We start from the raw sequence: 23,839 nt of genomic DNA, 5'->3' as shown, positions 1-23,839 counted from the left end.
TCGAACACTCGAACACCTATACGGATTCTCCTGCACAGTGGCAGATATTTAAATACGGGGTTTCGATACCATTTCTTGCGCATTACGGTTCGAACACTCGAATGCGGATTCTCCTGCACAGTGGCAGATATGTAAATACGGGGTTTCCGTACCATTTCTTGCGCATTACGGTTCGAACACTCGAACACCTATACGGATTCTCCTGCACAGTGGTAGATATGTAAATACGGGGTTTCGGTACCATTTCTGGCGCATTACAGTTCGAACAGTCGAACACCTATACGGATTATCCAGCACAGTGGCAGATATGTAAATACGGGGTTTACATACCATTTCTCACGCATTACGGTTCGAACACTCGAACACCTATACGGATTCTCCTGCACAGTGGCAGATATGTGAATACGGGGTTTCCGTTCCATTTCTTGCGCATTACGGTTCGAACACTTGAACACCTATACGGATTCTCCTGCACAGTGGCAGATATGTAAATACGGGGTTTCGGTACCATTTCTTGCGCATTACGGTTCGAACACTTGAGCACCTATGCGGATTCTCCTGCACAGTGGCAGATATGTAAATACGGGGTTTCGGTACCATTTCTTGCGCATTACGGTTCGAACACTCGAACACCTATACGGATTCTCCTGCATAGTGGCAGATATGTAAATACGGGGTTTCGGTACCATTTCTTGCGCGTTACGGTTCGAACACTCGAACACCTATACGGATTATCCAGCACAGTGGCAGATATGTAAATACGGGGTTTACATACCATTTCCCACGCATTACGGTTCGAACACTTGAACACCTATACGGATTCTCCTGCACAGTGGCAGATATGTAAATACGGGGTTTCGGTACCATTTCTTGCGCATTACGGTTCGAACACTCGAACACCTATACGGATTATCCAGCACAGTGGCAGATACGTAAATATGGGATTTACATACCATTTCTCACGAATTACGGTTTGAACACTCGAACACCTATACGGATTCTCCTGCACAGTGGCAGATATGTAAATACGGGGTTTCCGTACCATTTCTTGCGCATTACTGTTCGAACACTCGAACACCTATACGGATTCTCCTGCACAGTGGCAGATATGTAAATACGGGGTTTACATACCATTTCTTGCACATTACGGTTCGAACACTCAAACACCTATGCGGATTCTCCTACACAGTGGCAGATATGTAAATACGGGGTTTCCGTACCATTTCTTGCGCATTACGGTTCGAACACTCGAACACCTATACGGATTCTCCTGCACAGTGGCAGATATGTTAATACGGGGTTTCGATACCATTTCTTGCGCATTACGGTCCGAACACTCGAATGCGGATTCTCCTGCACAGTGGCAGATATGTAAATACGGGGTTTCCGTACCATTTCTTGCGCATTACGGTTCGAACACTCGAACACCTATACGGATTCTCCTGCACAGTGGTAGATATGTAAATACGGGGTTTCGGTACCATTTCTGGCGCATTACGGTTCGAACAGTCGAACACCTATACGGATTATCCAGCACAGTGGCAGATATGTAACTACGGGGTTTACATACCATTTCTCACGCATTACGGTTCGAACACTCGAACACCTATACGGATTCTCCTTCACAGTGGCAGATATGTAAATACGGGGTTTCCGTACCATTTCTTGCGCATTACGGTTCGAACACTTGAACACCTATACGGATTCTCCTGCACAGTGGCAGATATGTAAATACGGGGTTTCGGTACCATTTCTTGCGCATTACGGTTCGAACACTCGAGCACCTATGCGGATTCTCCTGCACAGTGGCAGATATGTAAATACGGGGTTTCGGTACCATTTCTTGCGCATTACGGTTCGAACACTCGAACACCTATACGGATTCTCCTGCACAGTGGCAGATATGTAAATACGGGTTTACATACCATTTCTTGCGCATTACGGTTCGAACACTCGAACACCTATTCGGATTCTCCTGCACAGTGGCAGATATGTAAATACGGGGTTTCGGTACCATTTCTTGCGCATTACGATTCGAACACTCGAACACCTATACGGATTCTCCTGCACAGTGGCAGATATGTAAATACGGGGTTTCCGTACCATTTCTTGCATATTACGGTTCGAACACTCGAACACCTATGCGGATTCTCCTACAAAGTGGCAGATATGTAAATACGGGGTTTCCGTACCATTTCTTGCGCATTACGGTTCGAACACTCGAACACCTATACGGATTCTCCTGCACAGTGGCAGATATGTAAATACGGGGTTTCGGTACCATTTCTTGCGCATTACGGTTCGAACACTCGAACACCTATACGGATTCTCCTGCACAGTGGCAGATATGTAAAAACGGGGTTTCCATACCATTTCTTGCGCATTACGGTTCGAACACTCGAACACCTATACGGATTCTCCTGCACAGTGGCAGATGTGTAAATACGGGGTTTCGGTACCATTTCTTGCGCATTACGGTTCGAACACTCGAACACCTATACGGATTATCCAGCACAGTGGCAGATACGTAAATACGGGGTTTACATACCATTTCTCACGAATTACGGTTCGAACACTCGAACACCTATACGGATTCTCCTCACAGTGGCAGATATGTAAATACGGGGTTTCCGTACCATTTCTTGCGCATTACTGTTCGAACACTCGAACACCTATACGGATTCTCCTGCACAGTGGCAGATATGTAAATACGGGGTTTACATACCATTTCTTGCACATTACGGTTCGAACACTCGAACACCTATGCGGATTCTTCTACACAGTGGCAGATATGTAAATACGGGGTTTCCGTACCATTTCTTGCGCATTATGGTTCGAACACTCGAACACCTATACGGATTCTCCTGCACAGTGGCAGATATGTAAATACGGGGTTTCGATACCATTTCTTGCGCATTACGGTTCGAACACTCGAATGCGGATTCTCCTGCACAGTGGCAGAGATGTAAATACGGGGTTTCCGTACCATTTCTTGCGCATTACGGTTCGAACACTCGAACACCTATACGGATTCTCCTGCACAGTGGTAGATATGTAAATACGGGGTTTCGGTACCATTTCTGGCGCATTACGGTTCGAACAGTCGAACACCTATACGGATTATCCAGCACAGTGGCAGATATGTAAATACGGGGTTTACATACCATTTCTCACGCATTACGGTTCGAACACTCGAACACCTATACGGATTCTCCTGCACAGTGGCAGATATGTAAATACGGGGTTTCCGTACCATTTCTTGCGCATTACGGTTCGAACACTTGAACACCTATACGGATTCTCCTGCACAGTGGCAGATATGTAAATACGGGGTTTCGGTACCATTTCTTGCGCATTACGGTTCGAACACTCGAGCACCTATGCGGATTCTCCTGCACAGTGGCAGATATGTAAATACGGGGTTTCGGTACCATTTCTTGCGCATTACGGTTCGAACACTCGAACACCTATACGGATTCTCCTGCACAGTGGCAGATATGTAAATACGGGTTTACATACCATTTCTTGCGCATTACGGTTCGAACACTCGAACACCTATTCGGATTCTCCTGCACAGTGGCAGATATGTAAATACGGGGTTTCGGTACCATTTCTTGCGCATTACGATTCGAACACTCGAACACCTATACGGATTCTCCTGCACAGTGGCAGATATGTAAAAACGGGGTTTCCATACCATTTCTTGCATATTACGGTTCGAACACTCGAACACCTATGCGGATTCTCCTACAAAGTGGCAGATATGTAAATACGGGGTTTCCGCACCATTTCTTGCGCATTGCGGTTCGAACACTCGAACACCTATACGGATTCTCCTGTACAGTGGCAGATATGTAAATACGGGGTTTCGGTACCATTTCTTGCGCATTACGGTTCGAACACTCGAACACCTATACGGATTCTCCTGCACAGTGGCAGATATGTAAATACGGGGTTTCCATACCATTTCTTGCGCATTACGGTTCGAACACTCGAACACCTATACGGATTCTCCTGCACAGTGGCAGATATGTAAATACGGGGTTTCGGAACCATTTCTTGCGCATTACGGTTCGAACACTCGAACACCTATACGGATTATCCAGCACAGTGGCAGATACGTAAATACGGGGTTTACATACCATTTCTCACGAATTACGGTTCGAACACTCGAACACCTATACGGATTCTCCTGCACAGTGGCAGATATGTAAATACGGGGTTTCCGTACCATTTCTTGCGCATTACTGTTCGAACACTCGAACACCTATACGGATTCTCCTGCACAGTGGCAGATATGTAAATACGGGGTTTACATACCATTTCTTGCACATTACGGTTCGAACACTCGAACACCTATGCGGATTCTCCTACACAGTGGCAGATATGTAAATACGGGGTTTCCGTACCATTTCTTGCGCATTACGGTTCGAACACTCGAATGCGGATTCTCCTGCACTGTGGCAGATATGTAAATACGGGGTTTCCGTACCATTTCTTGCGCATTACGGTTCGAACACTCGAACACCTATACGGATTCTCCTGCACAGTGGTAGATATGTAAATACGGGGTTTCGGTACCATTTCTGGCGCATTACGGTTCGAACAGTCGAACACCTATACGGATTATCCAGCACAGTGGCAGATATGTAAATACGGGGTTTACATACCATTTCTCACGCATTACGGTTCGAACACTCGAACACCTATACGGATTCTCCTGCACAGTGGCAGATATGTAAATACAGGGTTTCCGTACCATTTCTTGCGCATTACGGTTCGAACACTTGAACACCTATACGGATTCTCCTGCACAGTGGCAGATATGTAAATACGGGGTTTCAGTACCATTTCTTGCGCATTACGGTTCGAACACTCGAACACCTATACGGATTCTCCTGCATAGTGGCAGATATGTAAATACGGGGTTTCGGTACCATTTCTTGCGCGTTACGGTTCGAACACTCGAACACCTATACGGATTATCCAGCACAGTGGCAGATATGTAAATACGGGGTTTACATACCATTTCTCACGCATTACGGTTCGAACACTCGAACACCTATACGGATTCTCCTGCACAGTGGCAGATATGTAAATACGGGGTTTCCGTACCATTTCTTGCGCATTACGGTTCGAACACTCGAACACCTATACGGATTCTCCTGCATAGTGGCAGATATGTAAATACGGGGTTTCGGCACCATTTCTGGCGCATTACGGTTCGAACAGTCGAACACCTATACGGATTATCCAGCACAGTGGCAGATATGTAAATACGGGGTTTACATACCATTTCTCACGCATTACGGTTCGAACACTCGAACACCTATACGGATTCTCCTGCACAGTGGCAGATATGTAAATACGGGGTTTCCGTACCATTTCTTGCGCATTACTGTTCGAACACTCGAACACCTATACGGATTCTCCTGCACAGTGGCAGATATGTAAATACGGGGTTTACATACCATTTCTTGCACATTACGGTTCGAACACTCGAACACCTATGCGGATTCTCCTACACAGTGGCAGATATGTAAATACGGGGTTTCCGTACCATTTCTTGCGCATTACGGTTCGAACACTCGAACACCTATACGGATTCTCCTGCACAGTGGCAGATATGTAAATACGGGGTTTCGATACCATTTCTTACGCATTACGGTTCGAACACTCGAATGCGGATTCTCCTGCACAGTGGCAGATATGTAAATACGGGGTTTCCGTACCATTTCTTGCGCATTACGGTTCGAACACTCGAACACCTATACGGATTCTCCTGCACAGTGGTAGATATGTAAATACGGGGTTTCGGTACCATTTCTGGCGCATTACGGTTCTAACAGTCGAACACCTATACGGATTATCCAGCACAGTGGCAGATATGTAAATACGGGGTTTACATACCATTTCTCACGCATTACGGTTCGAACACTCGAACACCTATACGGATTCTCCTGCACAGTGGCAGATATGTGAATACGGGGTTTCCGTTCCATTTCTTGCGCATTACGGTTCGAACACTTGAACACCTATACGGATTCTCCTGCACAGTGGCAGATATGTAAATACGGGGTTTCGGTACCATTTCTTGCGCATTACGGTTCGAACACTTGAGCACCTATGCGGATTCTCCTGCACAGTGGCAGATATGTAAATACGGGGTTTCGGTACCATTTCTTGCGCATTACGGTTCGAACACTCGAACACCTATACGGATTCTCCTGCATAGTGGCAGATATGTAAATACGGGGTTTCGGTACCATTTCTTGCGCGTTACGGTTCGAACACTCGAACACCTATACGGATTATCCAGCACAGTGGCAGATATGTAAATACGGGGTTTACATACCATTTCCCACGCATTACGGTTCGAACACTCGAACACCTATACGGATTCTCCTGCACAGTGGCAGATATGTAAATACGGGGTATCCGTACCATTTCTTGCGCATTACGGTTCGAACACTCGAACACCTATACGGATTCTCCGGCACAGTGGCAGATATGTAAATACGGGGTTTCGGTACCATTTCTGGCGCATTACGGTTCGAACAGTCGAACACCTATACGGATTATCCAGCACAGTGGCAGATATGTAAATACGGGTTTACATACCATTTCTTGCGCATTACGGTTCGAACACTCGAACACCTATTCGGATTCTCCTGCACAGTGGCAGATATGTAAATACGGGGTTTCGGTACCATTTCTTGCGCATTACGATTCGAACACTCGAACACCTATACGGATTCTCCTGCACAGTGGCAGATATGTAAATACGGGGTTTCCATACCATTTCTTGCATATTACGGTTCGAACACTCGAACACCTATGCGGATTCTCCTACAAAGTGGCAGATATGTAAATACGGGGTTTCCGTACCATTTCTTGCGCATTACGGTTCGAACACTCGAACACCTATACGGATTCTCCTGCACAGTGGCAGATATGTAAATACGGGGTTTCGGTACCATTTATTGCGCATTACGGTTCGAACACTCGAACACCTATACGGATTCTCCTGCACAGTGGCAGATATGTAAATACGGGGTTTCCATACCATTTCTTGCGCATTACGGTTCGAACACTCGAACACCTATACGGATTCTCCTGCACAGTGGCAGATATGTAAATACGGGGTTTCGGTACCATTTCTTGCGCATTACGGTTCGAACACTCGAACACCTATACGGATTATCCAGCACAGTGGCAGATACGTAAATACGGGGTTTACATACCATTTCTCACGAATTACGGTTCGAACACTCGAACACCTATACGGATTCTCCTGCACAGTGGCAGATATGTAAATACGGGGTTTCCGTACCATTTCTTGCGCATTACTGTTCGAACACTCGAACACCTATACGGATTCTCCTGCACAGTGGCAGATATGTAAATACGGGGTTTACATACCATTTCTTGCACATTACGGTTCGAACACTCGAACACCTATGCGGATTCTCCTACACAGTGGCAGATATGTAAATACGGGGTTTCCGTACCATTTCTTGCGCGTTACGGTTCGAACACTCGAACACCTATACGGATTCTCCTGCACAGTGGCAGATATGTAAATACGGGGTTTCGATACCATTTCTTGCGCATTACGGTTCGAACACTCGAATGCGGATTCTCCTGCACAGTGGCAGAGATGTAAATACGGGGTTTCCGTACCATTTCTTGCGCATTACGGTTCGAACACTCGAACACCTATACGGATTCTCCTGCACAGTGGTAGATATGTAAATACGGGGTTTCGGTACCATTTCTGGCGCATTACGGTTCGAACAGTCGAACACCTATACGGATTATCCAGCACAGTGGCAGATATGTAAATACGGGGTTTACATACCATTTCTCACGCATTACGGTTCGAACACTCGAACACCTATACGGATTCTCCTGCACAGTGGCAGATATGTAAATACGGGGTTTCCGTACCATTTCTTGCGCATTACGGTTCGAACACTTGAACACCTATACGGATTCTCCTGCACAGTGGCAGATATGTAAATACGGGGTTTCGGTACCATTTCTTGCGCATTACGGTTCGAACACTCGAGCACCTATGCGGATTCTCCTGCACAGTGGCAGATATGTAAATACGGGGTTTCGGTACCATTTCTTGCGCATTACGGTTCGAACACTCGAACACCTATACGGATTCTCCTGCACAGTGGCAGATATGTAAATACGGGTTTACATACCATTTCTTGCGCATTACGGTTCGAACACTCGAATGCGGATTCTCCTGCACAGTGGCAGATATGTAAATACGGGGTTTCCGTACCATTTCTTGCGCATTACGGTTCGAACACTCGAACACCTATACGGATTCTCCTGCACAGTGGTAGATATGTAAATACGGGGTTTCGGTACCATTTCTGGCGCATTACGGTTCGAACAGTCGAACACCTATACGGATTATCCAGCACAGTGGCAGATATGTAAATACGGGGTTTACATACCATTTCTCACGCATTACGGTTCGAACACTCGAACACCTATACGGATTCTCCTGCACAGTGGCAGATATGTGAATATGGGGTTTCCGTTCCATTTCTTGCGCATTACGGTTCGAACACTTGAACACCTATACGGATTCTCCTGCACAGTGGCAGATATGTAAATACGGGGTTTCGGTACCATTTCTTGCGCATTACGGTTCGAACACTTGAGCACCTATGCGGATTCTCCTGCACAGTGGCAGATATGTAAATACGGGGTTTCGGTACCATTTCTTGCGCATTACGGTTCGAACACTCGAACACCTATACGGATTCTCCTGCATAGTGGCAGATATGTAAATACGGGGTTTCGGTACCATTTCTTGCGCGTTACGGTTCGAACACTCGAACACCTATACGGATTATCCAGCACAGTGGCAGATATGTAAATACGGGGTTTACATGCCATTTCCCACGCATTACGGTTCGAACACTCGAACACCTATACGGATTCTCCTGCACAGTGGCAGATATGTAAATACGGGGTATCCGTACCATTTCTTGCGCATTACGGTTCGAACACTCGAACACCTATACGGATTCTCCGGCACAGTGGCAGATATGTAAATACGGGGTTTCGGTACCATTTCTGGCGCATTACGGTTCGAACAGTCGAACACCTATACGGATTATCCAGCACAGTGGCAGATATGTAAATACGGGTTTACATACCATTTCTTGCGCATTACGGTTCGAACACTCGAACACCTATTCGGATTCTCCTGCACAGTGGCAGATATGTAAATACGGGGTTTCGGTACCATTTCTTGCGCATTACGATTCGAACACTCGAACACCTATACGGATTCTCCTGCACAGTGGCAGATATGTAAATACGGGGTTTCCATACCATTTCTTGCATATTACGGTTCGAACACTCGAACACCTATGCGGATTCTCCTACAAAGTGGCAGATATGTAAATACGGGGTTTCCGTACCATTTCTTGCGCATTACGGTTCGAACACTCGAACACCTATACGGATTCTCCTGCACAGTGGCAGATATGTAAATACGGGGTTTCGGTACCATTTCTTGCGCATTACGGTTCGAACACTCGAACACCTATACGGATTCTCCTGCACAGTGGCAGATATGTAAATACGGGGTTTCCATACCATTTCTTGCGCATTACGGTTCGAACACTCGAACACCTATACGGATTCTCCTGCACAGTGGCAGATATGTAAATACGGGGTTTCGGTACCATTTCTTGCGCATTACGGTTCGAACACTCGAACACCTATACGGATTATCCAGCACAGTGGCAGATACGTAAATACGGGGTTTACATACCATTTCTCACGAATTACGGTTCGAACACTCGAACACCTATACGGATTCTCCTGCACAGTGGCAGATATGTAAATACGGGGTTTCCGTACCATTTCTTGCGCATTACTGTTCGAACACTCGAACACCTATACGGATTCTCCTGCACAGTGGCAGATATGTAAATACGGGGTTTACATACCATTTCTTGCACATTACGGTTCGAACACTCGAACACCTATGCGGATTCTCCTACACAGTGGCAGATATGTAAATACGGGGTTTCCGTACCATTTCTTGCGCATTACGGTTCGAACACTCGAACACCTATACGGATTCTCCTGCACAGTGGCAGATATGTAAATACGGGGTTTCGATACCATTTCTTGCGCATTACGGTTCGAACACTCGAATGCGGATTCTCCTGCACAGTGGCAGAGATGTAAATACGGGGTTTCCGTACCATTTCTTGCGCATTACGGTTCGAACACTCGAACACCTATACGGATTCTCCTGCACAGTGGTAGATATGTAAATACGGGGTTTCGGTACCATTTCTAGCGCATTACGGTTCGAACAGTCGAACACCTATACGGATTATCCAGCACAGTGGCAGATATGTAAATACGGGTTTTACATACCATTTCTCACGCATTACGGTTCGAACACTCGAACACCTATACGGATTCTCCTGCACAGTGGCAGATATGTAAATACGGGGTTACCGTACCATTTCTTGCGCATTACGGTTCGAACACTTGAACACCTATACGGATTCTCCTGCACAGTGGCAGATATGTAAATACGGGGTTTCGGTACCATTTCTTGCGCATTACGGTTCGAACACTCGAGCACCTATGCGGATTCTCCTGCACAGTGGCAGATATGTAAATACGGGGTTTCGGTACCATTTCTTGCGCATTACGGTTCGAACACTCGAACACCTATACGGATTCTCCGGCACAGTGGCAGATATGTAAATACGGGTTTACATACCATTTCTTGCGCATTACGGTTCGAACACTCGAATGCGGATTCTCCTGCACAGTGGCAGATATGTAAATACGGGGTTTCCGTACCATTTCTTGCGCATTACGGTTCGAACACTCGAACACCTATACGGATTCTCCTGCACAGTGGTAGATATGTAAATACGGGGTTTCGGTACCATTTCTGGCGCATTACGGTTCGAACAGTTGAACACCTATACGGATTATCCAGCACAGTGGCAGATATGTAAATACGGGGTTTACATACCATTTCTCACGCATTACGGTTCGAACACTCGAACACCTATACGGATTCTCCTGCACAGTGGCAGATATGTGAATACGGGGTTTCCGTTCCATTTCTTGCGCATTACGGTTCGAACACTTGAACACCTATACGGATTCTCCTGCACAGTGGCAGATATGTAAATACGGGGTTTCGGTACCATTTCTTGCGCATTACGGTTCGAACACTTGAGCACCTATGCGGATTCTCCTGCACAGTGGCAGATATGTAAATACGGGGTTTCGGTACCATTTTTTGCGCATTACGGTTCGAACACTCGAACACCTATACGGATTATCCAGCACAGTGGCAGATACGTAAATACGGGGTTTACATACCATTTCTCACGAATTACGGTTCGAACACTCGAACACCTATACGGATTCTCCTGCACAGTGGCAGATATGTAAATACGGGGTTTCCGTACCATTTCTTGCGCATTACTGTTCGAACACTCGAACACCTATACGGATTCTCATGCACAGTGGCAGATATGTAAATACGGGGTTTACATACCATTTCTTGCACATTACGGTTCGAACACTCGAACACCAATGCGGATTCTCCTACACAGTGGCAGATATGTAAATACGGGGTTTCCGTACCATTTCTTGCGCATTACGGTTCGAACACTCGAACACCTATACGGATTCTCCTGCACAGTGGCAGATATGTAAATACGGGGTTTCGATACCATTTCTTGCGCATTACGGTTCGAACACTCGAATGCGGATTCTCCTGCACAGTGGCAGAGATGTAAATACGGGGTTTCCGTACCATTTCTTGCGCATTACGGTTCGAACACTCGAACACCTATACGGATTCTCCTGCACAGTGGTAGATATGTAAAAACGGGGTTTCGGTACCATTTCTGGCGCATTACGGTTCGAACAGTCGAACACCTATACGGATTATCCAGCACAGTGGCAGATATGTAAATACGGGTTTTACATACCATTTCTCACGCATTACGGTTCGAACACTCGAACACCTATACGGATTCTCCTGCACAGTGGCAGATATGTAAATACGGGGTTTCCGTACCATTTCTTGCGCATTACGGTTCGAACACTTGAACACCTATACGGATTCTCCTGCACAGTGGCAGATATGTAAATACGGGGTATCGGTACCATTTCTTGCGCATTACGGTTCGAACACTCGAGCACCTATGCGGATTCTCCTGCACAGTGGCAGATATGTAAATACGGGGTTTCGGTACCATTTCTTGCGCATTACGGTTCGAACACTCGAACACCTATACGGATTCTCCGGCACAGTGGCAGATATGTAAATACGGGTTTACATACCATTTCTTGCGCATTACGGTTCGAACACTCGAATGCGGATTCTCCTGCACAGTGGCAGATATGTAAATACGGGGTTTCCGTACCATTTCTTGCGCATTACGGTTCGAACACTCGAACACCTATACGGATTCTCCTGCACAGTGGTAGATATGGAAATACGGGGTTTCGGTACCATTTCTGGCGCATTACGGTTCGAACAGTTGAACACCTATACGGATTATCCAGCATAGTGGCAGATATGTAAATACGGGGTTTACATACCATTTCTCACGCATTACGGTTCGAACACTCGAACACCTATACGGATTCTCCTGCACAGTGGCAGATATGTGAATACGGGGTTTCCGTTCCATTTCTTGCGCATTACGGTTCGAACACTTGAACACCTATACGGATTCTCCTGCACAGTGGCAGATATGTAAATACGGGGTTTCGGTACCATTTCTTGCGCATTACGGTTCGAACACTTGAGCACCTATGCGGATTCTCCTGCACAGTGGCAGATATGTAAATACGGGGTTTCGGTACCATTTCTTGCGCATTACGGTTCGAACACTCGAACACCTATACGGATTCTCCTGCATAGTGGCAGATATGTAAATACGGGGTTTCGGTACCATTTCTTGCGCGTTACGGTTCGAACACTCGAACACCTATACGGATTATCCAGCACAGTGGCAGATATGTAAATACGGGGTTTACATACCATTTCCCACGCATTACGGTTCGAACACTCGAACACCTATACGGATTCTCCTGCACAGTGGCAGATATGTAAATACGGGGTATCCGTACCATTTCTTGCGCATTACGGTTCGAACACTCGAACACCTATACGGATTCTCCGGCACAGTGGCAGATATGTAAATACGGGGTTTCGGTACCATTTCTGGCGCATTACGGTTCGAACAGTCGAACACCTATACGGATTATCCAGCACAGTGGCAGATATGTAAATACGGGTTTACATACCATTTCTTGCGCATTACGGTTCGAACACTCGAACACCTATTCGGATTCTCCTGCACAGTGGCAGATATGTAAATACGGGGTTTCGGTACCATTTCTTGCGCATTACGATTCGAACACTCGAACACCTATACGGATTCTCCTGCACAGTGGCAGATATGTAAATACGGGGTTTCCATACCATTTCTTGCATATTACGGTTCGAACACTCGAACACCTATGCGGATTCTCCTACAAAGTGGCAGATATGTAAATACGGGGTTTCCGTACCATTTCTTGCGCATTACGGTTCGAACACTCGAACACCTATACGGATTCTCCTGCACAGTGGCAGATATGTAAATACGGGGTTTCGGTACCATTTCTTGCGCATTACGGTTCGAACACTCGAACACCTATACGGATTCTCCTGCACAGTGGCAGATATGTAAATACGGGGTTTCCATACCATTTCTTGCGCATTACGGTTCGAACACTCGAACACCTATACGGATTCTCCTGCACAGTGGCAGATATGTAAATACGGGGTTTCGGTACCATTTCTTGCGCATTACGGTTCGAACACTCGAACACCTATACGGATTATTCAGCACAGTGGCAGATACGTAAATACGGGGTTTACAAACCATTTCTCACGAATTACGGTTCGAACACTCGAACACCTATACGGATTCTCCTGCACAGTGGCAGATATGTAAATACGGGGTTTCCGTACCATTTCTTGCGCATTACTGTTCGAACACTCGAACACCTATACGGATTCTCCTGCACAGTGGCAGATATGTAAATACGGGGTTTACATACCATTTCTTGCACATTACGGTTCGAACACTCGAACACCTATGCGGATTCTCCTACACAGTGGCAGATATGTAAATACGGGGTTTCCGTACCATTTCTTGCGCATTACGGTTCGAACACTCGAACACCTATACGGATTCTCCTGCACAGTGGCAGATATGTAAATACGGGGTTTCGATACCATTTCTTGCGCATTACGGTTCGAACACTCGAATGCGGATTCTCCTGCACAGTGGCAGAGATGTAAATACGGGGTTTCCGTACCATTTCTTGCGCATTACGGTTCGAACACTCGAACACCTATACGGATTCTCCTGCACAGTGGTAGATATGTAAATACGGGGTTTCGGTACCATTTCTGGCGCATTACGGTTCGAACAGTCGAACACCTATACGGATTATCCAGCACAGTGGCAGATATGTAAATACGGGGTTTACATACCATTTCTCACGCATTACGGTTCGAACACTCGAACACCTATACGGATTCTCCTGCACAGTGGCAGATATGTAAATACGGGGTTTCCGTACCATTTCTTGCGCATTACGGTTCGAACACTTGAACACCTATACGGATTCTCCTGCACAGTGGCAGATATGTAAATACGGGGTTTCGGTACCATTTCTTGCGCATTACGGTTCGAACACTCGAACACCTATACGGATTATCCAGCACAGTGGCAGATACGTAAATACGGGGTTTACATACCATTTCTCACGAATTACGGTTCGAACACTCGAACACCTATACGGATTCTCCTGCACAGTGGCAGATATGTAAATACGGGGTTTCCGTACCATTTCTTGCGCATTACTGTTCGAGCACTCGAACACCTATACGGATTCTCCTGCACAGTGGCAGATATGTAAATACGGGGTTTACATACCATTTCTTGCACATTACGGTTCGAACACTCGAACACCTATGCGGATTCTCCTACACAGTGGCAGATATGTAAATACGGGGTTTCCGTACCATTTCTTGCGCATTACGGTTCGAACACTCGAACACCTATACGGATTCTCCTGCACAGTGGCAGATATGTAAATACGGGGTTTCGATACCATTTCTTGCGCATTACGGTTCGAACACTCGAATGCGGATTCTCCTGCACAGTGGCAGAGATGTAAATACGGGGTTTCCGTACCATTTCTTGCGCATTACGGTTCGAACACTCGAACACCTATACGGATTCTCCTGCACAGTGGTAGATATGTAAATACGGGGTTTCGGTACCATTTCTGGCGCATTACGGTTCGAACAGTCGAACACCTATACGGATTATCCAGCACAGTGGCAGATATGTAAATACGGGGTTTACATACCATTTCTCACGCATTACGGTTCGAACACTCGAACACCTATACGGATTCTCCTGCACAGTGGCAGATATGTAAATACGGGGTTTCCGTACCATTTCTTGCGCATTACGGTTCGAACACTTGAACACCTATACGGATTCTCCTGCACAGTGGCAGATATGTAAATACGGGGTTTCGGTACCATTTCTTGCGCATTACGGTTCGAACACTCGAGCACCTATGCGGATTCTCCTGCACAGTGGCAGATATGTAAATACGGGGTTTCGGTACCATTTCTTGCGCATTACGGTTCGAACACTCGAACACCTATACGGATTCTCCTGCACAGTGGCAGATATGTAAATACGGGTTTACATACCATTTCTTGCGCATTACGGTTCGAACACTCGAACACCTATTCGGATTCTCCTGCACAGTGGCAGATATATAAATACGGGGTTTCGGTACCATTTCTTGCGCATTACCATTCGAACACTCGAACACCTATACGGATTCTCCTGCACAGTGGCAGATATGTAAATACGGGGTTTCCATACCATTTCTTGCATATTACGGTTCGAACACTCGAACACCTATGCGGATTCTCCTACAAAGTGGCAGATATGTAAATACGGGGTTTCCGTACCATTTCTTGCGCATTACGGTTCGAACACTCGAACACCTATACGGATTCTCCTGCACAGTGGCAGATATGTAAATACGGGGTTTCGGTACCATTTCTTGCGCATTACGGTTCGAACACTCGAACACCTATACGGATTCTCCTGCACAGTGGCAGATATGTAAATACGGGGTTTCCATACCATTTCTTGCGCATTACGGTTCGAACACTCGAACACCTATACGGATTCTCCTGCACAGTGGCAGATATGTAAATACGGGGTTTCGGTACCATTTCTTGCGCATTACGGTTCGAACACTCGAACACCTATACGGATTATCCAGCACAGTGGCAGATACGTAAATACGGGGTTTACATACCATTTCTCACGAATTACGGTTCGAACACTCGAACACCTATACGGATTCTCCTTCACAGTGGCAGATATGTAAATACGGGGTTTCCGTACCATTTCTTGCGCATTACTGTTCGAACACTCGAACACCTATACGGATTCTCCTGCACAGTGGCAGATATGTAAATACGGGGTTTACATACCATTTCTTGCACATTACGGTTCGAACACTCGAACACCTATGCGGATTCTCCTACACAGTGGCAGATATGTAAATACGGGGTTTCCGTACCATTTCTTGCGCATTACGGTTCGAACACTCGAATGCGGATTCTCCTGCACAGTGGCAGATATGTAAATACGGGGTTTCCGTACCATTTCTTGCGCATTACGGTTCGAACACTCGAACACCTATACGGATTCTCCTGCACAGTGGCAGATATGTAAATACGGGGTTTCCGTACCATTTCTTGCGCATTACGGTTCGAACACTTGAACACCTATACGGATTCTCCTGCACAGTGGCAGATATGTAAATACGGGGTTTCGGTACCATTTCTTGCGCATTACGGTTCGAACACTCGAGCACCTATGCGGATTCTCCTGCACAGTGGCAGATATGTAAATACGGGGTTTCGGTACCATTTCTTGCGCATTACGGTTCGAACACTCGAACACCTATACGGATTCTCCTGCACAGTGGCAGATATGTAAATACGGGTTTACATACCATTTCTTGCGCATTACGGTTCGAACACTCGAACACCTATTCGGATTCTACTGCACAGTGGCAGATATATAAATACGGGGTTTCGGTACCATTTCTTGCGCATTACCATTCGAACACTCGAACACCTATACGGATTCTCCTGCACAGTGGCAGATATGTAAATACGGGGTTTCCATACCATTTCTTGCATATTACGGTTCGAACACTCGAACACCTATGCGGATTCTCCTACAAAGTGGCAGATATGTAAATACGGGGTTTCCGTACCATTTCTTGCGCATTACGGTTCGAACACTCGAACACCTATACGGATTCTCCTGCACAGTGGCAGATATGTAAATACGGGGTTTCGGTACCATTTCTTGCGCATTACGGTTCGAACACTCGAACACCTATACGGATTCTCCTGCACAGTGGCAGATATGTAAATACGGGGTTTCCATACCATTTCTTGCGCATTACGGTTCGAACACTCGAACACCTATACGGATTATCCAGCACAGTGGCAGATACGTAAATACGGGGTTTACATACCATTTCTCACGAATTACGGTTCGAACACTCGAACACCTATACGGATTCTCCTGCACAGTGGCAGATATGTAAATACGGGGTTTCCGTACCATTTCTTGCGCATTACTGTTCGAACACTCGAACACCTATACGGATTCTCCTGCACAGTGGCAGATATGTAAATACGGGGTTTACATACCATTTCTTGCACATTACGGTTCGAACACTCGAACACCTATGCGGATTCTCCTACACAGTGGCAGATATGTAAATACGGGGTTTCCGTACCATTTCTTGCGCATTACGGTTCGAACACTCGAACACCTATACGGATTCTCCTGCACAGTGGCAGATATGTAAATACGGGGTTTCGATACCATTTCTTGCGCATTACGGTTCGAACACTCGAATGCGGATTCTCCTGCACAGTGGCAGAGATGTAAATACGGGGTTTCCGTACCATTTCTTGCGCATTACGGTTCGAACACTCGAACACCTATACGGATTCTCCTGCACAGTGGTAGATATGTAAATACGGGGTTTCGGTACCATTTCTGGCGCATTACGGTTCGAACAGTCGAACACCTATACGGATTATCCAGCACAGTGGCAGATATGTAAATACGGGGTTTACATACCATTTCTCACGCATTACGGTTCGAACACTCGAACACCTATACGGATTCTCCTGCACAGTGGCAGATATGTAAATACGGGGTTTCCGTACCATTTCTTGCGCATTACGGTTCGAACACTTGAACACCTATACGGATTCTCCTGCACAGTGGCAGATATGTAAATACGGGGTTTCGGTACCATTTCTTGCGCATTACGGTTCGAACACTCGAGCACCTATGCGGATTCTCCTGCACAGTGGCAGATATGTAAATACGGGGTTTCGGTACCATTTCTTGCGCATTACGGTTCGAACACTCGAACACCTATACGGATTCTCCTGCACAGTGGCAGATATGTAAATACGGGTTTACATACCATTTCTTGCGCATTACGGTTCGAACACTCGAACACCTATTCGGATTCTCCTGCACAGTGGCAGATATATAAATACGGGGTTTCGGTACCATTTCTTGCGCATTACCATTCGAACACTCGAACACCTATACGGATTCTCCTGCACAGTGGCAGATATGTAAATACGGGGTTTCCATACCATTTCTTGCATATTACGGTTCGAACACTCGAACACCTATGCGGATTCTCCTACAAAGTGGCAGATATGTAAATACGGGGTTTCCGTACCATTTCTTGCGCATTACGGTTCGAACACTCGAACACCTATACGGATTCTCCTGCACAGTGGCAGATATGTAAATACGGGGTTTCGGTACCATTTCTTGCGCATTACGGTTCGAACACTCGAACACCTATACGGATTCTCCTGCACAGTGGCAGATATGTAAATACGGGGTTTCCATACCATTTCTTGCGCATTACGGTTCGAACACTCGAACACCTATACGGATTCTCCTGCACAGTGGCAGATATGTAAATACGGGGTTTCGGTACCATTTCTTGCGCATTACGGTTCGAACACTCGAACACCTATACGGATTATCCAGCACAGTGGCAGATACGTAAATACGGGGTTTACATACCATTTCTCACGAATTACGGTTCGAACACTCGAACACCTATACGGATTCTCCTTCACAGTGGCAGATATGTAAATACGGGGTTTCCGTACCATTTCTTGCGCATTACTGTTCGAACACTCGAACACCTATACGGATTCTCCTGCACAGTGGCAGATATGTAAATACGGGGTTTACATACCATTTCTTGCACATTACGGTTCGAACACTCGAACACCTATGCGGATTCTCCTACACAGTGGCAGATATGTAAATACGGGGTTTCCGTACCATTTCTTGCGCATTACGGTTCGAACACTCGAATGCGGATTCTCCTGCACAGTGGCAGATATGTAAATACGGGGTTTCCGTACCATTTCTTGCGCATTACGGTTCGAACACTCGAACACCTATACGGATTCTCCTGCACAGTGGTAGATATGTAAATACGGGGTTTCGGTACCATTTCTGGCGCATTACGGTTCGAACAGTCGAACACCTATACGGATTATCCAGCACAGTGGCAGATATGTAAATACGGGGTTTACATACCATTTCTCACGCATTACGGTTCGAACACTCGAACACCTATACGGATTCTCCTGCACAGTGGCAGATATGTAAATACGGGGTTTCCGTACCATTTCTTGCGCATTACTGTTCGAACACTCGAACACCTATACGGATTCTCCTGCACAGTGGCAGATATGTAAATACGGGGTTTACATACCATTTCTTGCACATTACGGTTCGAACACTCGAACACCTATGCGGATTCTCCTACACAGTGGCAGATATGTTAATACGGGGTTTCCGTACCATTTCTTGCGCATTACGGTTCGAACACTCGAGCACCTATACGGATTCTCCTGCACAGTGGCAGATATGTAAATACGGGGTTTCGATACCATTTCTTGCGCATTACGGTTCGAACACTCGAATGCGGATTCTCCTTCACAGTGGCATATATGTAAATACAGGGTTTCCGTACCATTTCTTGCGCATTACGGTTCGAATACTCGAACACCTATACGGATTCTCCTGCACAGTGGTAGATATGTAAATACGGGGTTTCGGTACCATTTCTGGCGCATTACGGTTCGAACAGTCGAACACCTATACGGATTATCCAGCACAGTGGCAGATATGTAAATACGGGGTTTACATACCATTTCTCACGCATTACGGTTCGAACACTCGAACACCTATACGGATTCTCCTGCACAGTGGCAGATATGTGAATACGGGGTTTCCGTACCATTTCTTGCTCATTACGGTTCGAACACTTGAACACCTATACGGATTCTCCTGCACAGTGGCAGATATGTAAATACGGGGTTTCAGTACCATTTCTTGCGCATTACGGTTCGAACACTTGAGCACCTATGCGGATTCTCCTGCACAGTGGCAGATATGTAAATACGGGGTTTCGGTACCATTTCTTGCGCATTACGGTTCGAACACTCGAACACCTATACGGATTCTCCTGCATAGTGGCAGATATGTAAATACGGGGTTTCGGTACCATTTCTTGCGCGTTACGGTTCGAACACTCGAACACCTATACGGATTATCTAGCACAGTGGCAGATATGTAAATACGGGGTTTACATACCATTTCTCACGCATTACGGTTCGAACACTCGAACACCTATAATGATTCTCCTGCACAGTGGCAGATATGTAAATACGGGGTTTCCGTACCATTTCTTGCGCATTACGGTTCGAACACTCGAACACCTATACGGATTCTCCTGCATAGTGGCAGATATGTAAATACGGGGTTTCGGTACCATTTCTGGCGCATTACGGTTCGAACAGTCGAACACCTATACGGATTATCCAGCACAGTGGCAGATATGTAAATACGGGGTTTACATACCATTTCTCACGCATTACGGTTCGAACACTCGAACACCTATACGGATTCTCCTACACAGTGGCAGATATGTAAATACGGGGTTTCCGTACCATTTCTTGCGCATTACTGTTCGAACACTCGAACACCTATACGGATTCTCCTGCACAGTGGCAGATATGTAAATACGGGGTTTACATATCATTTCTTGCACATTACGGTTCGAACACTCGAACACCTATGCGGATTCTCCTACACAGTGGCAGATATGTAAATACGGGGTTTCCGTACCATTTCTTGCGCATTACGGTTCGAACACTCGAACACCTATACGGATTCTCCTGCACAGTGGCAGATATGTAAATACGGGGTTTCGATACCATTTCTTGCGCATTACGGTTCGAACACTCGAATGCGGATTCTCCTACACAGTGGCAGATATGTAAATACGGGGTTTCCGTACCATTTCTTGCGCATTACGGTTCGAACACTCGAACACCTATACGGATTCTCCTGCACAGTGGTAGATATGTAAATACGGGGTTTCGGTACCATTTCTGGCGCATTACGGTTCGAACAGTCGAACACCTATACGGATTATCCAGCACAGTGGCAGATATGTAAATACGGGGTTTACATACCATTTCTCACGCATTACGGTTCGAACACTCGAACACCTATACGGATTCTCCTGCACAGTGGCAGATATGTGAATACGGGGTTTCCGTTCCATTTCTTGCGCATTACGGTTCGAACACTTGAACACCTATACGGATTCTCCTGCACAGTGGCAGATATGTAAATACGGGGTTTCGGTACCATTTCTTGCGCATTACGGTTCGAACACTTGAGCACCTATGCGGATTCTCCTGCACAGTGGCAGATATGTAAATACGGGGTTTCGGTACCATTTCTTGCGCATTACGGTTCGAACACTCGAACACCTATACGGATTCTCCTGCATAGTGGCAGATATGTAAATACGGGGTTTCGGTTCCATTTCTTGCGCGTTACGGTTCGAACACTCGAACACCTATACGGATTATCCAGCACAGTGGCAGATATGTAAATACGGGGTTTACATACCATTTCCCACGCATTACGGTTCGAACACTCGAACACCTATACGGATTCTCCTGCACAGTGGCAGATATGTAAATACGGGGTATCCGTACCATTTCTTGCGCATTACGGTTCGAACACTCGAACACCTATACGGATTCTCCGGCACAGTGGCAGATATGTAAATACGGGGTTTCGGTACCATTTCTGGCGCATTACGGTTCGAACAGTCGAACACCTATACGGATTATCCAGCACAGTGGCAGATATGTAAATACGGGGTTTACATACCATTTCTCACGCATTACGGTTCGAACACTCGAACACCTATACGGATTCTCCTGCACAGTGGCAGATATGTAAATACGGGGTTTCCGTACCATTTCTTGCGCATTACTGTTCGAACACTCGAACACCTATACGGATTCTCCTGCACAGTGGCAGATATGTAAATACGGGGTTTACATACCATTTCTTGCACATTACGGTTCGAACACTCGAACACCTATGCGGATTCTCCTACACAGTGGCAGATATGTAAATACGGGGTTTCCGTACAATTTCTTGCGCATTACGGTTCGAACACTCGAACACCTATACGGATTCTCCTGCACAGTGGCAGATATGTAAAGACGGGGTTTCGATACCATTTCTTGCGCATTACGGTTCGAACACTCGAATGCGGATTCTCCTGCACAGTGGCAGATATGTAAATACGGGGTTTCCGTACCATTTCTTGCGCATTACGGTTCGAACACTCGAACACCTATACGGATTCTCCTGCACAGTGGTAGATATGTAAATACGGGGTTTCGGTACCATTTCTGGCGCATTACGGTTCGAACAGTCGAACACCTATACGGATTATCCAGCACAGTGGCAGATATGTAAATACGGGGTTTACATACCATTTCTCACGCATTACGGTTCGAACACTCGAACACCTATAAGGATTCTCCTGCACAGTGGCAGATATGTGAATACGGGGTTTCCGTACCATTTCTTGCGCATTACGGTTCGAACACTTGAACACCTATACGGATTCTCCTGCACAGTGGCAGATATGTAAATACGGGGTTTCGGTACCATTTCTTGCGCATTACGGTTCGAACACTTGAGCACCTATGCGGATTCTCCTGCACAGTGGCAGATATGTAAATACGGGGTTTCGGTACCATTTCTTGCGCATTACGGTTCGAACACTCGAACACCTATACGGATTCTCCTGCATAGTGGCAGATATGTAAATACGGGGTTTCGGTACCATTTCTTGCGCGTTACGGTTCGAAGACTCGAACACCTATACGGATTATCCAGCACAGTGGCAGATATGTAAATACGGGGTTTACATACCATTTCTCACGCATTACGGTTCGAACACTCGTACACCTATACGGATTCTCCTGCACAGTGGCAGATATGTAAATACGGGGTTTCCGTACCATTTCTTGCGCATTACGGTTCGAACACTCGAACACCTATACGGATTCTCCTGCACAGTGGCAGATATGTAAATACGGGGTTTCGGTACCATTTCTGGCGCATTACGGTTCGAACAGTCGAACACCTATACGGATTATCCAGCACAGTGGCAGATATGTAAATACGGGGTTTACATACCATTTCTCACGCATTACGGTTCGAACACTCGAACACCTATACGG

This window comes from Camellia sinensis, chromosome 15 (genome assembly GCF_055761805.1).
Source record: "Camellia sinensis isolate YWXY chromosome 15, ASM5576180v1, whole genome shotgun sequence".
NCBI classification, from domain to species: Eukaryota; Viridiplantae; Streptophyta; class Magnoliopsida; order Ericales; family Theaceae; genus Camellia; species Camellia sinensis.
The sequence above is the reverse complement of the archived record's forward strand: the minus strand, read 5'-3'. Positions refer to the sequence as shown.